The sequence below is a fragment of the Ceratotherium simum genome, chromosome 33, assembly GCF_057802395.1.
Source record: "Ceratotherium simum simum isolate JZ-2026a chromosome 33, ASM5780239v1, whole genome shotgun sequence".
NCBI classification, from domain to species: Eukaryota; Metazoa; Chordata; class Mammalia; order Perissodactyla; family Rhinocerotidae; genus Ceratotherium; species Ceratotherium simum.
In genome coordinates, this window is record NC_141932.1 from 1292755 (window position 1) to 1315742 (window position 22988).

Sequence of the window (22988 nt, forward strand, 5' to 3'; positions counted from 1 at the left end):
TGAAGCGACAGTTAGGCTTTTTGGGTACTGTGGCTTCTGTGAGGAGGGCAACTCACATCGTACTGTCACTGGGTCCCTCTAGCTCTCTGGTAAACCCCAAGTCCAGTTATGCCAGGGACATCCTCTATAAGGACAGAGCAATTCATGATTTTGCTTACCAGAGTTGGGAGAAAACTGGATGGCCCACAGTGACCTCAGTATTGTTGCATCAACTGACTCCCAACACAGTCTCACTGAGGGAAAGGTCTCCTCGATCCTCAGACTCTACCTTGTATGATTACCAATTATCTTAGTCACTCCCTCTGGGTGTGTCAGCGTAGGGAATCAAATGGTACCCAGTGGATCCATTTGTACATCCCAGAAGATACAGCACTTAAGACTAAATGTAGGTAGCCAGGAAGGCACATGCCTTCAAGGTCCTCTCACAATTTATGTTGGAATACCATGGCAGCACACACAGACACAGCAGAAAGAAATGGCAGCCAGAGCACAAGTGGGCCTGCAGCCAGCTGTGCCTTCCCAGGCATCATAGGTTGTTTAATGAATCCAGTTAGGAAGCCAAGAGCAATCAAGAGGCATGCTCCTCTGTTGAACACTGTCGGTCACCCTGCTCTCTAGGTCAGTTGTCTCAGTTATACCCAAGGGTTTTTTCTTTTTTTTATTGATGCCTTAATAGTTTATAACATTGTGAAATTTTTGTTGTACATTATTGTTTGCCAGTCACCATATACATGTCTCCCTTCACCCATTGTGCCCACCCTCCAACCCCCTTGCCCCTGGTAACCACTATACAATTTTCTCTGTTGGTGTGTTGGTTTATGTTCCACATATGAGTGAGATCATGCGGTGTCTGTCTTTCTCTCTCTGGCTTATCTCACTTAACCTAATACCCTCCAGGTCCATCCATGTTGTTGCAAATGGGAGGATTTTGTCTTTTTTTATGGCTGAGTAGTATTCCATTGTGTATATATACCACATCTTCTTTATCCAATCATCAGTTGAGGGACATTTGGGTTGCTTCCACTTCTTGGCTATAGTGAATAATGCTGTCTTGAACATAGGGGTGCATAAGCCTTTTTGGATTGTTGATTTCAGGTTCATTGGATAGATTCACAGTAGTGGGATAGCTGGATCATAGGGTATTTCTATTTTTAATTTTTTGAGGAATCTCCATACTGTTTTCCATAGAGGCTGCACCAGTTGGCATTCCCACCAGCAGTGTATGAGGGTTCCCTTTTCTCCACATCCTCTCCAACATCTGTTGTTTTTTATCTTGGTGATTATAGCCATTCTAGCGGGTATGAGATGACATCTTAGTGTTGTTTTGATTTGCATCTCCCTGATCATTAGTGATGTTGAATATCTTTTCATATGCCTATTGGCCATCCATATATCTTCTTTTGAGAAGTGTCTGTTCATTTCCTCTGCCCATTTTTTAATTGGGTTGTTTGTTTTTTTGTTGTTCAGTTGTGTGAGTTCTTTATATATTATGGAGATTAACACCTTGTGGGATATATGTTTTGCAAATATTTTCTCTCAGCTGGTAGGTTGTCCATTCAATTTGATCCTTGTTCCATTTGTCTTGTAGAAGCTCTTTAATCTGATGAAGTCCCATTTGCTATTCATTCTTTAGTTTTCCTAGTCCCAGTAGGCATGGCATTTGAAAAGATTCCTTTATGACCAATGTAAAATAGTGTATTGCCTATATTTTATTCTAGGAGTTTTATAGTTTCAGGTCTTTGATCCATTTTGAGTTAATTTTTGTGAATGGCGATAGCAGATGGTCTACTTTCATTCTTTTGCATGTTGCTGTCCAATTTTCCCAGCACCATTTATTGAAGAGACTTTCCATTCTCCATTGTATGTTCTTAGCTCTTTTGTTGAAGATTAGCTGTCCGTAGATGTGTGGTTTTAATTTCTGGACTTTCAATTCTGTTCCATTGTTCTGTGTGTCTGTTTTTGTACCAGTACCATGCTGTTTTAATTATTATAGCTTTGTAGTATGTTTTGAAGTCAGGCATTATGATGTCTCTAGCCTTGTTCTTTTTTCTCAGGATTGCTTTAGCTATTTGGGGTCTTTTGTTGCCCCATAAGAATGTTAGTATTCTTTGTTTTGTTTCTGTGAAGAATGTTATTAGGATTCTTATTGGGATTGCATTGAATCTGTAGATTGCTTTGGGTAATATAGACATTTTAACTATGTTTGCTCTTCCAATCCATGTGCATAGGATACCTTTCCATCTTTTTATTTCTTTTTGGATTTCTTTCAATAACGTCTTATAGTTTTCATTGTATAGGTCTTTCACCTCCTTGGTCAGATTTGTTCCTAGGTATTTTCGTCCTTTTATTGTGATTGTAAATGGAATTATCTTTTTCAGTTCTCTTTCTGTTAGCTTAGTATTAGCATACAGAAATGCAACTGGGCCGGCCCTGTGGCTTAGCAGTTAAGTGCTCGCGCTCCGCTACTGGTGGCCCGGGTTCGGATCCCGGGCGTGCACTGATGCACCACTTTCCCGGCCATGCTGAGGCCACGTCCCACATACAGCAACCAGAAGGATGTGCAACTATGACATATAACTATCTACTGGGGCTTTGGGGAGAAAAAGGAGGAGGATTGGCAATGGATGTTAGCTCAGAGCCGGTCTTCCTCAGCAAAAAAAAGAGGAGGATTAGCACGGATGTTAGCTCAGGGCTGATCTTCCTCACCAAAAAAAAAAAAAAAAAAAAAATGCCACTGATTTTTGTAAGTTGATTTTGTACCCTGCAACTTTGCTGTGGTTGTTGATTATTTCTAATAGTTTTCCAGTGGATTCTTTAGGGTTTTCTATATATAAAATCATGTCATCTGCAAATAGTGAGAGTTTCACTTCTTCATTGCCTATTTGGATTCCTTTTATTCCTTTTTCTTGCCTAATTGCTCTGGCCAAAACCTCAAGTACTGTGTTGAACAGGAGTGGTGAGAGTGGGCACCCTTGTCTTGTTCCTGTTCTCAGAGCAATGGCTTTCAGATTTTCCCCATTGAGTATGATGTTGGCTGTGGGTTTGTCATAAATGGCCTTTATTATGTTGAGGTACTTTCCTTCTATACCCATTTTGTTGAGAGTTTTTATCATAAATGGATGTTGGATCTTGTCAAAAGCCTTCTCTGCATCTATTGAGATGATCATATGGTTTTTATTCCTCGTTTTCTTAATGTGGTGTATCATGTTGATTGATTTGCAGATGTTGAACTATCCGTGCGTCCCTGGTATAAATGCCACTTGGTCATGGTGTATGATCTTTTTAACGTATTGCTGTATTCGGTTTGCCAATATTTTGTTGAGGATTTTTGCATCTATGTTCATCAGCGATATTGGCCTGTAATTTTCCTTCTTTGTATTGTCCTTGTCTGGCTTTGGTATCAGGGTGATGTTGGCCTTGTAAAATGTCTTAGGAAGTGTTCCATCTTCCTCTATTTTTTGAAATAGTTTGAGAAGGATGGGTATTAAATCTTCTTTGAATGTTTGGTACAATTCACCAGAGAAGGGCCGGCCCCGTGGCTTAGTGGTTAAGTGCGCGTGCTCCGCTGCTGGTGGCCTGGGTTCGGATCCCGGGTGTGCACCGATGCACCGCTTCTCCGGCCATGCTGAGGCCGCGTCCCACATACAGCAACTAGAAGGATGTGCAGCTGTGACATACAACTATCTACTGGGGCTTTGGGGGGAAAAAAATAAATAAATAAAAATCTAAAAAAAAAACAAAACAATTCACCAGAGAAGCCATCTGGTCCTGGACTTTTATATTTTGGGAAGTTTTTGATTACTGTTTCAATCTCTTTACTTGTGATTGGTCTGTTCAGAGTCTCTATTTCTTCTTAGTTCAGTTTTGGAAGGTTGTATGAGTCTAAGAATTTCTCCATTTCTTCTAGATTGTCCAATTTGTTGGCATATAGTTTTTCATAGTATTCTCTTATAATCCTTTGTATTTCCGTGGTATCCATTGTAATTTCTCCTCTTTCATTTCTGATTTTATTTATTCGAGCCTTTTCTCTCTCTCTTTTTTTTTTTTTGTAAGGAAGATCAGCCCTGTGCTAACATCTGCCAATCCTCCTCTTTTTTTGCTGAGGAAGACTGGCCCTGGGCTAACATCCATGCCCGTCTTCTCCCACTTTATATGGGGTGCCGCCACAGCATGGCTTGACAAGTGGTGCATGCCCGGCATCCGAACCGGCGAAACCCAGGCAGCCACAGCTGAGCGTGCGCACCTAACCGCTTGCACCATCGGGCCAGCCACAGCCTTTTCTCTTTTTTTCTCAGGGAGTCTAGCTAAGGGTTTGTCAATTTTACTCATCTTCTCAAAGAACCAACTCTTTGTTTCATTCATCCTTTCTACTGCTTATTTGGTCTCAATTTCATTTATTTCTGCTATAATTTTTATTATTTCTCTCCTTCTGCTGAACTTGGGCTTTGTTTGTTCTTCTTCTTCTAGTTCTGATAGGCATAATTTAAGGTTGCTTATTTGGGCTTTTTCTTGTTTGTTAAGGTAGGGCTGTATTGCTATGAGTTTCCCTCTCAGGACCACTTTTGCTGCATCCCACATGAATTGGTATGGCATATTTTCATTTTCATGTGTTTCCAGATATTTTTTTATTTCTCCTTTAGTGTCATCAATGATCCATTGGTTGTTCAGTAGCATGTTGTTTAATCTCCACATCTTTATCACTTTCCCAATTATTTTCTTGTAGTTGATTTCTAGTTTCATAGCATTATGGTCTGAAAAGATGCATGTTATAATTTCAATCTTCTTAAATTTATTGAGGCTTGCCTTATTTCCCAACATATGGTCTATCCTTGAGAATGTTCCATGTGTGCTTGAGAAGAATATATAGTCAGTTGTTTTTGGATGGAGTACTCTGTATATGTCTGTTAAGTGCATGTCATCTAGATTTTCATTTAAGTCCGTTATTTTCTTATTGACTTTCTGTCTGGATGATCTATCCATTGATGTAAGTGGGGTATTAAGATCCCACTATTATTGTGTTGTTGTTAATATCTCCTTTTAGGTTTGTTAATAGTTGCTTTATGTACTTTGGTGCTCCTTTGTTGGGTGCATATATATTTATAATTGATATGTCTTCTTGGTATAGTGTCCCTTTTATCATTATATATTGCCTCTCTTTGTCTCTCATTACCTGTTTTATCTTGAAGTCTACTTGTCTGATATGAGTATGGCAACACCTGCTTTCTTTTGTTTCCCATTAGCTTGGAGCATTGTCTTCTATCCCTTCACTCTGAGCCTGTGTTTGTCTTTAGAGCTGATATCTGTTTCCTGGAGGCAGCATATTGTTGGGTCTTGCTTTTTAATCCATCCTCTCACTCTGTGTCATTTGATTGGAGATTTCAATCCATTTACATTTAGAGTGATTATTGACATATGAGGGCTTAATGTTGCTGTTTTATTACTTATTTTCTGGTTCTTTCACATTTCCATTGTTTCTTGTCCCATGTGTTTCAGACTACCAATTCAGTTTGGTAGTTCTGTCTTATGACTCTTGTAGTTTTCTCTTTATTTATCATATGTGATTCTGTTCTGATTATTTGTTTAGTGGTTACCTTGAGGTTTGTATAAAAAATCTTGGGGATGAGATGGTCCATTATCTGATGGCCTCTTATTTCCTTAGACTAAGTCGATTCGATCTGTTTCCTTTTCCCCTTCTAAGTTATTATTGTCACAACTTATTCCATCTTGTGTTGTGGGTGTGTGTTTAAAGTGATGAGGTTATATTTACTTTTGGTGTTTTCCTTCCTTTGATCTTTGATTTTGGTATTTAAGTGGTTGCTAACCTATTCTGATAAAGCTCTACTATTTTTCTGATTTGTCTACCTATTTTTCTCCTTGCTCCAAGTTTTGTATTCTCTTTCCTTTCTTTTTTTCAAGCATGAGCGCCTTCTTGAATTGGGGTCTCGTGGCCATGAACTCCCTTAGCATTTGTTTATCTAGGAGTTATTATTTCTCCGTCATATTTGAAGGATATTTTCGCTGGATAGAGTATTCTTGGCTGAAAGTTTTTGTCTGTCAGTATTTTGAATATATCATTCCAGTCTCTCCTAGCATGTAAAGTTTCTGTTGAGAAATCTGCTGAGAGCCTGAGGGGAACTCCTTTGTACGTCATTTTTTGTTTTTGTCTAGCTGCCTTTAATATTATTTCTTTGTCATTGACTTTTGCCAGCTTTACTACTATATGCCTTGGAGAGGACATTTTCCTGTTGATATATATTTAGGCAACCTATTGGCTTCACTTATTGGTATTTCCTATTCCGTCCCCAGATTTGGGAATTTCTCAGCTATTATTTCCTTGAATAGGCTCTCTGTTCCTTTTTCCATCTCTTCTCCCTCAGGAATACCTATAATTTTTATGTTACATTTCCTAATTGAGTCAGATATTTCTTGGAGACTTTCCTCATTTCTTTTTAGTCTTAGTTCTCTCTCCTCTTCCATCTGCAGTATATCTGTATTCCTATCCTCAATAATGCTACTTCTTTCCTCCATATTGTTGGTTCTGTTCTTTAAAGATTCCAGGTTTTCCTTTATCTCTTCCATTGTGTTCTTCATCTCCATGAATACTGATTGGATTTTCTTTATGATTTCAATCTCTTTTGTGAAGAAACTCCTTATCTCATTGAATTATCCTTGAGTTTCTTATGATAGCTATTTTGAATTCTCTGTCTTTTAGGTTACGAATTTCTGTGCCTTCTGGGTTGATTTCTAGGTGCTTGTCATTTTCCTTCTGGTCTGGCAATTTAATGTATTTTTGCATCATGCTTGCTGTATTTGGTTTCTTTTTCCTCATCCAGGAAATATCTGGTTGCGGTTTCCACCTGCCGCCACCAGGTGGGGGTCAAGGGCTGTGTAATCTGAGCCCACCGCGATCAGCGACTGCTCTGACTGATTGGCTGAGCTGCAGTGCTGGGCATGGGGTGGGTGGGGGGGCGCCTCTCTCTTTTGCCTGTCCAATCCCCGGGGGCTTCTGGTTCTTCCACACTGTCTGCTCTCCTGGGGTGCTCAGATGTTGATGGCACCCCTGCAACAGTTCCGACTCTTCCGTATGGGAGTTTCCCACAGGCTTAAAGAGAGAAAAAGAGAGAAGGGCTGAGAGAACTTGGAGAGCTATGGTATTCCCGCAGAGGTCTGCCCCTCTGCCCTCTCTGGGAGCCCCGTGGACCCAAATTGTTGATCCGATGGGGAGGGAGAGGATTTCTCCTTACCTCCCACTCCTTCCTCTGGGGGATCCAGCACATCCACTCACTGATGTGCAGCTGCATGGGTCTCTCTGATGTCCTTTGTGCTGTGTGAGTGTCCTTTGTTGGTATATGAATGTCTTTTTTTTCTATCTTATGCGGGGAGAGTTTACGGGAAAGCTCACTCTGCCTTGATGCTGATGTCACTCTCCCCAAGGGGTTTTAATTTATAGAGGTGACGGAATGGCAACGTGGAGAGGTTAATGCCTCTGTAATAAGTTTATATTACCTAGTTCCCAAGTGCAAGGGCATGCCGTGTCACATGTGGCCATATGGGGAAGCAACAGTGTCGGTCAGAAGGCAGAACGGAGTGAGGCGAGAACATGGGCACAAGCCTTTTTTGGGGTTTCCTTGAGAAAGCCCAGGCAGGGCAGGGTAAACCATTTAGAATTAGCTAGTGTAAAAAATTCTGGCAGGCTTGGGGCATAGGGATGGTCCCTAACAGTCTGGTACCTGGCCCTGGGTTGCTTTAGGGCTGGAGAAATACTGGCTTGGTGTCTGAGCTAGATAAAGGAAGTGGTTGGGAGTATGGATTTGGATTGGTTGGTTTGCATATGAAAGGCTTGCTCTTGGAGAAGTTGTTTACTATATTGAGGAATTAGCTAGGCCTAGGAGAGGCAGTCTCTTGCAGGTGTGTAGGGCTCCCAAGACTGGCAACTTTATAAAATACAGAAAATAAAAAGAACATGATTAATACAGATGTAGAGGTACATCTCACACATGATAAATCCAGCCAACATTCCTATCCCTAAGCCTTTCAATTCTATCTTGTATATTATCTTGTACTAACTGTGGCATCTCAGCCTCATTCACTGAGAGGCCACCATTGAATCCAAGGCCAGTTAACTGAACAAGTAGGCTGTTAGAGTCACCTCCAGCTGCACAAGCTAGCACAGTAAATCCAGAATCTCTAGTAACTGCACCACATTGATGAATTTATTCCAGTCTGTCATATATTCCACTCTCCTTGGTTAAACAGCCTGAGAACTTATACCCACACTTGCTCTCCAGTTTCTGATAATATATCCTAGCAAAGTCTCACAATCCTTCTTGTGTGTCTATTGTTTCTTCCTCTTTCCCTGGATGATGCTGAGAGTTGATACTGCTTACAGGTTGTTGTGGTGAGTCCTGTGGAGAAATGGCATTGTTTTACAGGCATCTGCCCCAGGTGATATTAGCAAAGGCAGGCTAGTCTCCTCAGACACCTTGTAAGAGAGACTCAGAGTAGCTTAAGAGTTCTAGATGGTTGGTTTCTTCTGCATCAACCAGATGTTCCCTATTCCAAGATTCAGAATCCCTCTTTATCAATCAATGCCCTTTCACATGAGAAACCTTGTGAGAGTGGGTATTCAACTGTCATTGTAATTCAGCAAGCCATGAGTTGAATGAATTGGTTTTCAGCTACATGAGCCCAGCAGCTACAGAAATCAGAGCTTCTTTGAGGGCTATCATGGAAATTTTGTTTCTCATCTTGGGACTTGAGCTGAGAGATAATGATCTTGAGCTTACCATTTTCTCTTTGTAAGCAAAAACATGAACTCAAAAGAATCATTCCCAGACCACACTCATCGTAGTCACCATCACTGCCTTAATACTCATTGCAGCGCCCACTTGGTCTCAAGGCATGTGCTGCAGTTGCCCCTTCATCATAACGAACCCCAGGTCATAGATGAATTATGATGCCTGCATACCATGGGTCAGTAGCATCCCATTTCCCATTGGTTAGTTGTTCAGTACTTCATTCAAACCCCAGGACATGGCTAAACCAATCCCTAAATCCCATCCTTATGGATTGATCTACTAGGACTACTGCCAGAAACAGTTCCTGATCAGTTAGAGTATAATCAGGAGAAAGAAACTCTATAGTAATTTGAATAGAGAAAGTGTAATAAAAGAATTATTAACTAAAACATTGGCATATAGAAGAATTCCTTAGTTATAAGTAAGGAGAACTCTAAAAACACTGGAATAATATATGTATATATATTATATATATAACCTCAAAAATGTTGACTAAAAATTGCACACAAAATGGTACAAACATATGTGAATATTTGACTAAAGGACTTGCATATAAAGGAAATCTTAGGAATCAATATGAAAAAGACAAAAAATCAAATAGGCAACATATATGAGCAGAATCTTTATTAAAGAATGTATATGAGTGGTCATCAGGCCTAGAATAGTTGTTTAACATGAGAGATTATGAAATTGTAAATTAAAACTGCCATGAGAAATCATACAGATCTATTAGGATGAAACTGATGAAAAAGAATCACAATACAAGATTGGGCTCAGTCTGACTTCTCAGACTTCAGTATCTCCTGATACAAATCATCTGAGGTCTTCACTTTTTTCACCCTCCACTGATGTGTCCTCAGAGCTATTTCTACCACTATCTTTGACTAACTATGATGATTATTAACAGCTCTCTGTAATTTGCATTTCACAACTTTTTTCTGAGGTATCATCAATTCCTCATGCACAATAGTCCTGGCAATCACTGGAATAATGATAATCCCTTCCCAACAAGAAGATGAGATGATGGTCTTCAGATGCCCCCTTTGCCCACGTGCTCTGCCTGAGAACACTGTAGCCACTATCCCATATCAAAACAGAATTTAATAGTTGCTCTCAGTTTGACATAGATGTCAGATTTGTAAAGGAATTGAATGTATCTTCGGATATTCAGTAAGAAATATTAAATGGATAAACAGTGTTGCTGTATGATTTGGACAGGATCACTGAGTATACAGGCAGGAGAGATGTTCTCTGTGGGAACCAGAGGCAGAGATAAACCCCTGTCCTCCTACTTCAGGGCGGCTTAAATGTCCCTCATCTTCCAAGTCATGACCCTGAGTGAACATACAGCGTTAAAAAATACACTAATGCTTCTGACGACATGTATTTGAATAGCAAGAAAATGTTTATTACATTCCAGCTAAGAGTAGATGCATTTTGTATTGAAAGAGAACGTGTCCGTTTGGATTTGTAGCCTCTAGGAATAATTGAAATAATATTTTTAGCCTCTGGGAGCATGCTGAGCTTCCGGGAGTCTGAAAATGATGTCTCTATACACTTAAGTGATCAGTCGCAGGCAACACTACCTGAAACCTGGGAGCCGCTCCTTCAAAGGAGTAAGCGCCTTCCGTTCCCCTGAAGGGCCAAGTCGTCATTTCCCAGCTCCACCCGCGGTGCCGGAAACCTTGATTGGCAAACGTCAAGACCTGAAACAAGCAACCTGTGAAGCTAAGAAAACTACATTACCCAAAGGTCTACGCGCCCAACAGTGGCGCAGTTGAGCCAATGAGAATCCAGGACAGGGGACGATCCGTGCGTGCGCGTCGGCTCGGGACTTCCGGCGTCCTCTTTGGGGCGGTCATTTTGGCTTCTCTGGAGTTTGTTCAGCTAGACTCAGGCTTAGGAGCGCTGGGTCGCTACCGAGAGGGCGCTAGAGACGTTGTCCCCACTGCACAGGGCGGGTCTGAAGCTTGGAAGCGGCGCACGCCGAGTGACCCGCACAATGCCATGAGTGGGACCGCGGTGCCCGGGTCCCCTCCTCTCCCGCCGCTCCCGGCCCCGCTCCGCCCCCGGAGTCCGATGGCGGCGGCCGCGCGGAGGGAGCCGGCTCAGGTCAGTGCTCGTGCTCCGCGCCCTCCCCGCCCTCAGCCCAGCCCAGCCCTAGAGCCCCGAGTGCGGGCGCCGCTCACGGGCCTGCTGCCCAGGCCCCGGTGTCCGGGGCGGGGAGGCGCTCGTGGCGCCTGTTTATGAGAACTGGGGTGACGGGTGTGGGAGAGGGTCCCAGGGGAGGGCCCGCGGGGGAGAGGCGTGGAGGGCGACTGAGCCGGGAGGAGTCGGGGACCTGGGGTCCGTGTTCTGTCTGCAGAGAACAGAGTGTGAGGAGGAGTTAAACCTGGAATAGCAGGCTGAGGGTTGTACCTCATTGTGAGGACTCTAAAAGCCAGGGAGTTTTGAGCAGAGAGAGACACTATCTCCGTTAGGATTTTAGGAAGCCTCCGTTAGGCTTCGGTTTCCTGAAGCCTGTTCAACGGAAGGGCACAGTGCAGAGGGATGATGTTGACGTTCAGGCGCTGGGAGGGGGAATCTTTGTTCACGGTCTCACACCTGTTAAGAGGTGACATTGAGCTCTGAGGCCCAGAGGTTAGACAGCCGGCCTGAAGTCACCTGGCTCCAGGGCCAGGGAAGGGTACAGGGAGGCATGAGCCGTTGAACCCCGCCATGGGCGCATTTCTCCAAGGCCTGCCTCTTCGCGCTAGTTCTCCTGGGTGGAGAAGTGCTTACGGAACCGGGTCAGGGAAGTGGAGCGTGTTCCAGTACCTCACTGGCCTCGCTCCCCACTCCCATGTTCTCTGGATTGTGATGTCCTGAGACTCTTCATGCCATTTCCCCCATCCTTGAGTCTGAGGACTCTGAAGAGACCGCAGGCCTAGGATCCTAAGTCCATGGCAGGGGTTATATGGAGGTGTTCCCACTTCCAGCAACCATTGTTAACAGATGTGGAAGGTTAACCTAAGAGCTGGTAGGAGGATGCGCAAATGCCTAGAGGTACAGCTGAGCTCAGGAACGTTCAGGAACCACAGGTTTCCTTTTTTTCAGGTACGAATAAATAGCAGGTGGATAGGACTCAGGAGAGGAATGACTGCCGGAGGTGTTGGGTGTGTATTCGGGAGGTAGCTAGAGGTTTGGAGCACAGGAGGGAGGTGGTGCTACCCAGGTTTTAATGGGCTTCATCTGGCTCCAGAGAGGAACTCAGACTGGGCTTGTGAGAGGAAGAAGGATGATCAATATGGAGGTGACTACCATAGTCCAGGTGCAGATTAATGGACAGGGTCGTGGCTCAGGAAATGAGGTTGTCTTCTCGCTGCATGTGTTTAAAGGGGCACCTAGATTTTCTAATGTGGTTGGTGAGAGAGTGAAACAGAGGAATCTGATGATCCCAGGGCTTTTGGTCTTAGAAGCTCTAGGGATGGTAGCTGCATCCATTGAGATGAGCAAGTCGACAGTTGGTGTAACATTCGCTGGGGATATCAGGAGCTTTGTTTTGACAGTGTTATGAGTCTGAGATGTTTCAAACATTATTGAGTGGAGGCATCACACGAGCAGCTAACATACAGGTTGGGGGGTCTGAGGAGAGATTCAGGTTAGAGACATCCAAAATGTGGTAGCTACAGCGTGGACCAAGATGAGAAGATGAGTGAGCTGTGGGTCACATTTAGGAGAGACAGTTTTATGTTTTGGTGGCAAAGGTTTGGTAGCAAAGCTGTTAGAGGGTGAGGTGTAGAGGGTGGGGTGTGAGGACTGGGTCTCTTTCATGGGACCTGGGTGATGGTATTGGGCTTCATAAACGTAGGTAAGTGGCTGTTGGTTTGGTATATCAGACGGGATAGTCTGGCAGCTGGCTGAGGCTTCCAAGGGAAGAGTGGACATGAGATGGTTACAGAGACAAGGGGTAATGAGGCAAGATGACATTCAGGCCAGAGCTCGTGCTGATTCACCACTCAGTGGACTCACCAAGATTTTGGGAGGAGTTTCATGGGGCCTGGGGTGTTTCATTCAGCCTGGTAGATATGGTCTAGGGTAAATTTGGCCATCTGTGAGAATCACTGGCCCTGGGATGGGCGATTAATGGGGCTGGGGTTTGAATGAAGGTTAAGAGGACAGAGAAAATTTGTATGTGCTGAGGTGACAGCAAGTGCATCACAGAAGTAGCAGGGGACTATGGGTATCTGAGATCCACAGGTGGTTCTGTGTGTCTACGTCTGAGGCAGGAACAGAGCCACTCAGTGAGGCCTTCATGGAATGATTTGAGGTGACACTGCTGTTGGGAACCGTGGGAAGTCTGTGGCCATACTGGATCCTGTTTGAATTTGCCAAGCATGCTGTGGGTGCTGTCTGCCAAGTTGTGCTATAAGGCCTAAACCTGGTACGATGTGTTTCCTTGACATTTGCTGAAAGCGGGACGTCCTGAAGTGGCCTGAGTGCAAGTTACCTCTCCACACTGCTCCCGTGCATGATGTCTCCTTGCCTCACAGCCCTTTTGACCAAGGGAACCAGGAGCAGTTCCTGTGTATCCCTTTGTAGCAGGTATCAGTTCCCTACCAGCCTGTGAAGTTATGCAGACAAGCCAATCACATCCTCCTGTGGGAACCAGGGGCATCCCACCCTCTTGATTCTGCAAAGCTTGCATCCCACAGCCCCTGTTGTTCACTCTTTTCTGGAGGGCAGCTGCCACGTGAGCCTTTGTGATGAGTGGTGTCCTATTCTCAGAGGTGTGAATTTATGTGATTCATAAACTGCTGTTGGTCTCGAGAGTCCATTGTCAGGTGTCATGTGTTTGGCGACCACCATAACCAAGGGTGGGGTAGGAGGAAGTGATTGGAATACAGTACAAGTAGCATATGGGGAGGGTAAGGAGATGCCTATGGTGTGGGGCAGTGAGGTGGTGGTGACCATGGGACACGGAGATTGAGGGATGTACAGTCTGAAAAATGATGTGTACTTGGAGAGGGGCATGTCTGAGGGTCCCAGGGCCCTGCACTGATAATTACATGACAGTGACCATACCAGGGGAATTGTTGGTCTGGAGGGGGTGGATCCCCGTATGCTAGGCCACAGCTTAGATGTGTATTTGTCCACCTGCTTCCTGTTGCTGGTGGTTGGACTCAGTGATCAGTCCAACGATGACACCAGTGGTACCAGGGCCTGATTTCCCCTCTTAAGTTGGAAGGCTTGAGAGATGGATGGTCATAGTAGATCTTTGGGGAAATGGATTATGGCTTTTCAGAAGTGGGCTCTTTGTGGTTTTATCTGTCACCATCATAGCAGGGCAGTGTGACGTTTGAAGATGTAGCTGTGAGTTTTTCCTGGGAGGGGTGGGGTCTCCTTAGTGAGGCTCAGAGACATCTGTAGTATGATGTGATGTTGGAGAACTTGGCACATCTAACCTCCCTGGGTAAGATCCTCACACTTTTCCCCTGCCCTGAAGTAGTCTCTGCCCTTCTCTTTTCCCCAGAGATAGGTCTCTCCTCCTTACTCGGGACCATGAGCACTGCTCCTTCCCCAGTTCCCTAGGTAGGTGCTGTGGTTGGTAGGAGTGAGGTGTGTGCACTGCTCTCTCCTCTCCTTGAGCAGGCCCAACACCTGCTTCTCTGCAGCCTCCCATGGAAGGATCCAGGCTCAGGAGTCTTGCAGTCAGCCTAGTGTATCCCACCTCACTTGCCCTCTTCCTGGCTGGGTCACTTTGGTCGGATCCATAGCATCTGTGTGCCCCAGGTCTACTTCTTCCTCTAGCTGACATTTCCTCATGACTGCCTGTGCCAGGAAGTAATTCTCTGATGTGAACCACGGGCTCTTGCAAGATCTCCCTACAGGGTTCTCTGTGTAATATTTAGTTTCTTTCCTCTGGGCTGTGATGTACTGAGCTGTTTTGGATCAGCACTGGCTCTTCAGATGTTGTGTCTCTCCCTTGGTATTTGCATCCTGCAGGTCCCATATTCTTGCCCATCTTGGGAGTAGGGTGGAGAGTCCTCGCTTGTCCCTAGGATGGGTATGAATTCAAACTCAACAAAAAGTGCCCAAACGGAACTGGACCTCCCATGCTGGGGGTGGGCGTGATGTCAGTCCTGTGCTCCTCAGAGAATGAGGAGGCTCCTTTTGAGCAGAGCGTTTCTGTACAGAGTGTCACAGGTCAGGACTCCCAGTGCAGATCTGTCTCCCAGGAAGGCACACCCCTGTGAAATGTGTGGCCTGGTATTGAGAGATATTTTGCACTTGGATGAACACCAGGGAACACATAACAAGCAGAAACTGCACAGATGTGGAGCTTGTGGGAAACAATGGTATGTCACACAAACCTTCATCAGCATCAGAGGCAGTGCGTTGGGGAGAAACCCTACAGAAGCAATGAGGACAGAGGCTCGTTTGTGAAGAACTGCAAATGCCATGTGTCAGGGAAGCCATTTATCTTTAGGATGGTTGGAGAGAACTTCTTGGCTATCTCTGAATTTCTCCAGCAACAGACCTCTCCCACCAGAGAGAGGTCAAACAGTGGAACTGAGGGCAGAGCAGCCTTTCAGAGGGGAAAATCTCATTATAACTGGGAGAATGCATGAACGCCTTCAGCTGCAAACACACACTTGTTCAGCACCAGAGAGTCCTCACTAGAGAAAGATGTTTTATGTGCAGTGAATGTGGGAAATTTTTTAGGAGAAGCTGTAGCCTCAGTCAGCATTAGAAAATTCACACTGGAGAAAGAGCTTTTGCATCTGGAGATTATGGGATATTTAACAACAAGTCCCACCTCATTGAATACCAGAGAGGTGATAGCAGAGATAGGCCTTATGAGTGTATGGAGTGTGGGAAATCATTTACCCGAAGCTCCAACCTTATTACACATGGGAGAGTTCACGCTAGAGAAAGGCCATATGAACGCAACAAATATGGGAAATCATTTAACCATATCTCTAAGCTCCTTAAACATCCAAGAATTCCCACTGGAGAAACGTCTTATGAGTGCAGTGAATGTGGGAAATCCTTTGCTGCTAACTCTGTCTTTGTTAGTCACAGGAGAGTTCACACTGGAGAATGGCCTTATGAATGCAGCGAATGTGGAAAAGCATTTACCCAGATTTCTGCACTCCTTAAACATAAGAGAGGTGACACTGGAGAAAAGCCTTATGAGTGTGGGGAGTGTAGTAAATCTTTTTTAGGCAAAAGCCCCACCTCATTAAACATTGGAGAGTTCACGCTAGAAAAAGGCATTAGATTGCAGCAGATGTGGAAGATCATTTAGCCAAACGTCTGTGCTCCTCCAACACTGGAGAATTCCCAGTGATTCTATGAGTGGAGTGAATGTGGGAAATGCTTTGCTAAAATCTCCAATCTTATTAAACAAAGAAGCATTCACACAGAAGGAAGTCTTTATGATGTAGCAAATGTGGGCAGTCTTTTACCTCCAACTCCAGTCTCCTAACACACCAGAATAATGGCTTTATGAGTGGGCTGAAATTGGGAAACCCTTTAGCCAAAACTCTAGCCTCATTACACACCGGAGAGTTCACACTGGGGAGAGTCTTATTAGTGCAATGAATGTGAGAAAGCTTTCAGCCTTTTCTCATTGGATACCACAAAGTTCACTTCAGAAAAACAACAGATGTGCAGGGAGTGTGTCATTTCTTGTTCGATATAACAGCACTGGGGAGATCCCTCATGAGGGTGCCAGCTGTCTGTATTGAACTTCATACCCCTGATAAACCACGTAAATTCCAGGTGTGTGGGAGCCGTATTGCACTTTCTAATTTGCCCAGGGCCCTAACCAGATTTATGTCACTGCCAGTTCCATAGCAAAAGCCATTTTACCTCTATCATTAGCTCACAGCGTGCATCATTGACCCACCTTCGTGTGTCCAGGGAAGCAAACCTTGATGGTCTCCTGTTTGCAGGAGGGATTTGTAAGAAGGCTGAATCCTTATTCCTTTCTCTAATTGCTTTCTCTGATGAGCTGCGTCACGGACCTGACCAGTTTTTGGCGCAGAGGACTCTGCTGGTGACTTGAACACAGGGGCTGCCTTTTTCAAGGATTTTGTTGGTCTCACCTGATGGAATTTTTCTGCCCTTCAAGTCTCCAGTCCAGAAGCAGCCTGCCTCCCATTGCTCTGCTTTGTGTGAAAATGAAGGCTTTATTGTTTAAGCCACCTTTCATCTGGGGGTTCTATTCACTGTCTGTAGTGGTCTGAAAACAACTGGGTTCTGCTAACAGGAAGGAGTGAACAGCTTTGGTTGGGATCCCAATCTTTGTGTGTCTCAGAGGGAACAGTATGACGGCAGAATATACCACTCTTTGCAGTTCTGCCTGAGTTTGCATTGCTGCCCAAGACCTCCAAGAAAAGAATGTTGGGATTTGTGGACCTATTTGTAGCCCAGATGCTGTGGTATTTGTGGTTCAGAGGTCAGTCTGTGGAGAGGCAGCAGTGATAACCTTTGGTGCTTCTGAGAGCAACATGAAATTGCTCTCTTGTTCACAGGGGATGTTGCATTGTGCTCAGTGCTGCTGAGGGAGGTCTGTTCCCAGGTCCTGCAGCGGAGCCATGTGCCCTGATGTCCAGAATTCTGCAGAGTGGCATCACAGGTTATGGGATTGTATGGGCAGGAGAGTGATGATTGTTACAGAAACACTGGATTTATAGGGAGGGGAAGAGACTGCCCCAGACTAGTTGGGATGTGCCACTTTGAAAGGGCCATGCAGAAGGTTCCAGTCACTGGAACCTGTGAAGGATGAGCAGGCTCAAAAATTCTCATGGCCTCCAGAACTGTGTATCTTGTGTAGCTGAGGTCAGTGTGAGAGGAAAACATGTAAATGTTTTGTGGATTCCTGTAGCCTGTCTGGGCTGTTCACCTGAAGGCTATTGCTGTGCAGGAACATGAGGCTACAGAGGCCAGCTCTGTGGCCTTTGTGCCCCAGCCTGCATTCCTCTTGAATAGCTCTCCACTATTTGCTACCACTGAGGCAGGGCGTCCCTCCCAGGGCACGAGGAAAGAGGTGGTAGAGTCAGTATCGGTTTGTCAGACTGACATTCCAAAATTGTAGGAAATCCAGATTTTTATTTTAAACGTATTTTTAGAGCTCTAATAAAGTATAATTTTTTATTTATTTATTTTATTTTTTTTCCCCCCAAAGCCCCAGTAGATAGTTGTATGTCATAGTTGCACAGCCTTCTAGTTGCTGTATGTGGGACGCGGCCTCATCGTGGCCAGAGAAGCCATGTGTTGGTGCCCACCCGGGATCCGAACCTGGGCCGCCAGCAGTAGAGCGCACGCACTTAACCGCTAAGCCACGGGGCCGGCCCTCTAATAAAGTATAAATGACATGCAATAAATTGCTGCTTATGTTTCAACTGCACAATGTGATAAGTTTTGACACTCATGTAAACCCCTAAAACCACTATCACAGTGGTGATAAGGGAAGCTCTCCATCATCCTCTTATTTACCTCGGGCCTTGTCATGTCTCTCTCTCTGCTCTCTGCCCTCCAGGTAACCACTGATGTACTTTCCTTTACAATAGATTAGTTTGCATTTTCTAGAATTTTATAAGATTCTTCTCATAAAGTGTTTCCTCTTTTTGTTCCCCTCAGTAGGCTCGTGTGGCTTCTTCATTTTGAGATTCATCAATGGTGCTCATGTGAGTAGTTCTTTCTTTTTATATTGCTGGGAATTACAATGTTCCGTGGATGTACCACTATTTGTTTATCCTTTCGTCTGTTTATGCATATTTGAATTGTTTCCAGTTTTTCACTGTTGCAAATAAAACCACTAGGATATTTGAAAACAGTTCCTCATATCCATATGTTGCATTGATCTTGTGTTAATTTTTTGAGGTGCAGTGCCTGAGTCACGGAGTAGGTGAGTAGATACCTTTTTAAGAAATGCCAAACTGTGACCTAACATGGTTGTCCCCTTTTGTCTTCCTGCCAGCAGTGAATGAGACTTCCAGTTCTTCCATTTCCTTGCCAATAGTGGGTATAGTTGGTTTAAGAAATTTTGACTCTTTTAATAAAAGTGTAACCATATCACACTGTGGTTTTAGTTGCATTTCCCTGATGTTTCATGATGATGAACATTTTTTCATTTGTTTATTTGCCACTTGTATGTCTTTTTTGGTAAAATGTCTGTTCATATATATGTCGTTTATTTTGGCCATTTCCCATTTCTCTAACAAATAAGAAGAACGTGAAACAAAGACTTGTGTCTTTCATTCTTTCTTGAGTGGTGACTTCTTTGCTGTAAGAAGTACCTGTTTCTGAATTCGGGAACATTTCCTGAATGTTTTTGTGCTGTACACAATGCAGTGACCATGCCGAGTGTCTGTTGTAAAGGCTAATCTGCGTGATGAACGGATTCTCCATCACCTTAAGTGTAAGTACTCAACAAAACAATAAATCAAGCCATGATTTGTAGCGTTTTCTGATTTCCCTGGTGTAAACACTCCCACCATGGCCAATTTAAACCTGCGTACATCATGTGATTGCACATGGAGTTAGGAAGAGTTGCCAGTGGTACACCACGATTTTCTATTGCTGACATACTTTACCAGTATGCCAGTAACCTCTAGAACATAGAAAGTGATAAGATGTAGTGAAATGGTTAGAAAGTGACAAGTTCTTATGTGTCTTTTAAAACAGTTTAATGGAGGTATAATTGACTCTAAAGAGACAGCATATACTTGAAGTTTAAATTTTGCTGTAACCAGGCTAATATAAGACCTTGTGTCCGACTGCATGTGATGTACACCTCCTTTGTTCTCAGACATCCGTGTGCCCTTACTGGATACTGCTTCCTCTGTAGTCAGGAGGACAGGCGTCCTATTAACACGTTTTGCACACTGGGAATAGTATTCCAAGGTTGTCTGTACGCAGGGACCCTAATTCTATAAATCACCAAGATTGGAGAATTCTGACTTAGCCATGTGCTCCAAAATGAGAGACACTACCAGGGAGAACTGACTAACTGTTTATGCAAACAGTTTAAGAAGTCTTCCCGTCAGAAGAAATCATATAAATAGAAAAGACTGTAAGAAACTAATCACTAACTTTTTAGTTTATCATTGACTTTTTTTTAAAGCGGAAGTTATTAATGATACCACCTCTGTCCTAGTTGGGGTACAGCTCAATCTCAACTTATTGGCAGAAGTTGTGATGGACAATCGCATTTTTGTAGATTTCTTGTTGGCTAGTCCTGGGGGCATCTGTGTGCCATTCCTAATACTTCTTGTATTACGATTAATGAAACAGGCAAGGGGGATCGGGCTCTCTGTCCCCTTAAGGATCTCTAAGGTTGAGGCTCATGATCTATGGGATCTGTTCTCCTGGCCTGTGTTGGGCAGTTGGGGTTCTTGGTTTTGAAGCACTTTACAGGGACTGTTAATAGTTTTTGAGTTTGGCAGAGTGGTCCTGATGCTGGTTGGTTGCCTTCTAGCCCCAGCCTTAAACGCTTAATGCACTTGCTCTCTCATCAGATGACAGCCGTGATGATAGAACAATAAAAAGGTCAAGATGCCCTTGCATTACAGATGCCAATGAGTGGACAATCTCTGACCAGTGAAGAGCTGAATCTCTAGTTTTCCCAGATGGATCAACCTCTGACAAGCGAGAGAATGACCAACAGGGGTGACAGAGAGAATACAGAAATAGACAGTGGCCAGACTATATGTAAAAATAGATGTCTGACCTAAGTCTGCCGCAGCCGGCCCAGGAAACCAACTTATTATCTACAGTTACCAGCTCAAGAAGGCAGCTATCGATAGGTCAGAAATATAGGCAGTCAGACCTCCTGCTCTGGCAGCAATCCAGGATTCCAAACAATAACCCCTGTCATAGTTGGCCCCACGTGGCCTGGACTTGTTCAGTAATGCTCAGCTCTCATAATTTTTATCCTCTCTCGCAACTTAGTATGAACCAGAGAGATGCAAATATGTGCCTATAAGCATTCACGTGGAACACTCTGCTTCTAGTTAGCCCACTTACAGCGTCCCAATCAGAGCGTAGGTGAAGCCTTCACTTTTTTCACTGTAAAGCTTTGCCGCTCCTCTGCATGCCTTTGAGGCTCTGCCAACATGCGGGCGATGGTGGCTGACTCCCTTGCCATAGCAAGCTCTGAATAAATAGGCTTTGAGTGTGCTCATAGGGTTGGCCTTCTTCATTTCCTCAGGTCTTAGGACACCTTCCACAAAGTAAGTGTAGGCCAAATACTGTGTTGTAAATTGATTTGAAGTCATTTTGACTCTGTGATTGTACGAGTATTTATTTGATGTAGCATTTGATTGTTTCCCTTCATTTTCCATCTTAGGTTATTGATGGTCTAGCAACTGATGGGTTTACCTATGAAGGTACCCTCCACTAACATCTTTCAAGGAGGCAATGTTAGAGTCTCAGTGGCGTTTGGAAGTCATAGCGTGGATAGAAAGCAGACCATTGGTTGATCAGAACTTTGTTTCCGTCTTTTCTCTGCAAGTAAATGGTACTGCAGGCTCCACTTAGGGACATCTGGCTTGTGTAAAGTTCTGAGAAACTTAAAACTTCCTCGTTGGTGAATTCGCCTAAATCTTGTTCCTATTTGTCCTACTTAAATCCCATCTTTCCTTTCTTTTCCTTCCCTCTTCAGTATTCTCCTGAGCTGGCTAAAATACCTTCGTGTCCCTTGAGTTTCCAACTTCCACATGGAGGAGACCCTTTGCCAGAAAATGGACGTTCAGCGTGGCTGCGTTCAAGTCCCTGGCGTTGTTAAAGACTTCTCAAATCCCAGGTGGGAAAAGAAAAGTTTATTACAGCATTCATTCCTCTTCTGTGCACACACAGTCCGGGGATCAGTCACTCCATCTTTTGATTGAGCCAAGAGATGCAAAAACATCGGTGGAAAAATCTGGTAGACCTGTCCTGAAAAGGATGTGAAGATTAATGAAACTTTACAGACTAAGGGTTAAAAACAAAACAACAGCAGCAACAAATCTTTTTTTATAAATGTACTTTATTCTTTTGTTTGTTTGAGGAAGATTGCCACTGTGCTAACATCTGTTGCCAATCTTCCTCTTTTTCTCTTCTCTCCCCAAAGCCCCAGTACATAGTTGTATATCGTTGTAGCTCTTCTATATGGGACGCCGCCTCAGCATGGCTTGATGAGCGGTGAGTAGTTCCGCATCTACGATCAGAACCTGCAAACTCTGGCCTGCTGAAGTGGAACACGTGAACTTAATCACTACACCACTGGACGGGCCCCAACAAAAATCTTTTGAAAAAGACACTTGAAAAGGTGAGAAATGAATTGTCTTAACCTAGCTTAAAGGAAAGATGAATATTAGACTTCTAATGATTTTGAAGGGGTAGGCTCTTTCCATTGCTAAATACAATCTTGCTCAAAGCTGTTTTTCAAGGAAAAATTGAAAAAGTGTAATTTTTAACAGTGACCTTGATTTGTAGGTTACCAGATAAGAAACAGGAGACCCTCAGAACTTTTGCATACTTTAAAGTATGTATGTGATGTTTATAAATTATATTTTTGACAGTTCCGATAATATCCCTACGAGGATGACTTTTTGAACAAATTACACTGATTTGATAATTTTAAAATGGAAGTACATCTCGCTGATTTTACCACCATGGAAAAAAATGTTGCCACAGTATTATAGTCTGTATAAAAGACTAACATTTAATTTCTAAAGAAATCAAATTTATAAATTTACTGCATTTGGTTTATGGGTCAGCTAAGTTAATGTTTCCCCAAATTATTGTATCTGCTCAGTTCAGCATCTTGACATGAAGTATCCTCCATTCTTTCTCTGCCCTTTATCTCAGTTTCCTGAATGCTCACACTCCTCCCCAGTACCTGCCCTTCACATGCACTTTTCTTTCTTTGAAATGCTCTTTCCAGCACTTGACATTTAGTAAATCGCTGAAGAATATTCATTCCAGACCTAAAAATATATTTTTAGGGAATTTTCCCAGAGCCTTCAGACTAGCTCAAGTCCACTGGTGTGACAGTGTGATATCAGGCAGGGCCAGGCTTCCCATGTCTCCTTGTCCAGCTCTGTGAACAGGGAGTAAGGATGATGCTGACCTCCCAGAGCTGTTGGGAAATGAAATAGACCAGTGTGTCAAGTGTTTTGTGCCTAGTTTACACTGTTAAAAAAAGAAACAACAGGG

The 22988-nt window shown here is 43.8% G+C and overlaps 1 protein-coding gene across 41 annotated transcripts in view; it reads left to right on the top strand.

Annotated features, from left to right (window-relative positions):
- Positions 1-10637: 10637 nt before the first annotated feature.
- The window catches only part of LOC101391440 (uncharacterized), a 43727-nt gene continuing 31376 nt past the window's right edge, over positions 10638-22988 (top strand). For 18 of the 41 annotated variants that reach the window (XM_087420929.1, XM_087420930.1, XM_087420931.1 and 15 more), the window contains exons 1-3: positions 10638-10910; positions 18429-21594; positions 21901-22098. The gene's annotated coding sequence lies outside the window, so the exon portion shown is untranslated. Of the gene's footprint in view, positions 10911-18428; positions 21595-21900; positions 22099-22988 lie in introns of those variants that run through there. The other 23 variants (XM_087420945.1, XM_087420959.1, XM_087420960.1 and 20 more) reach the window with 20 other exon arrangements.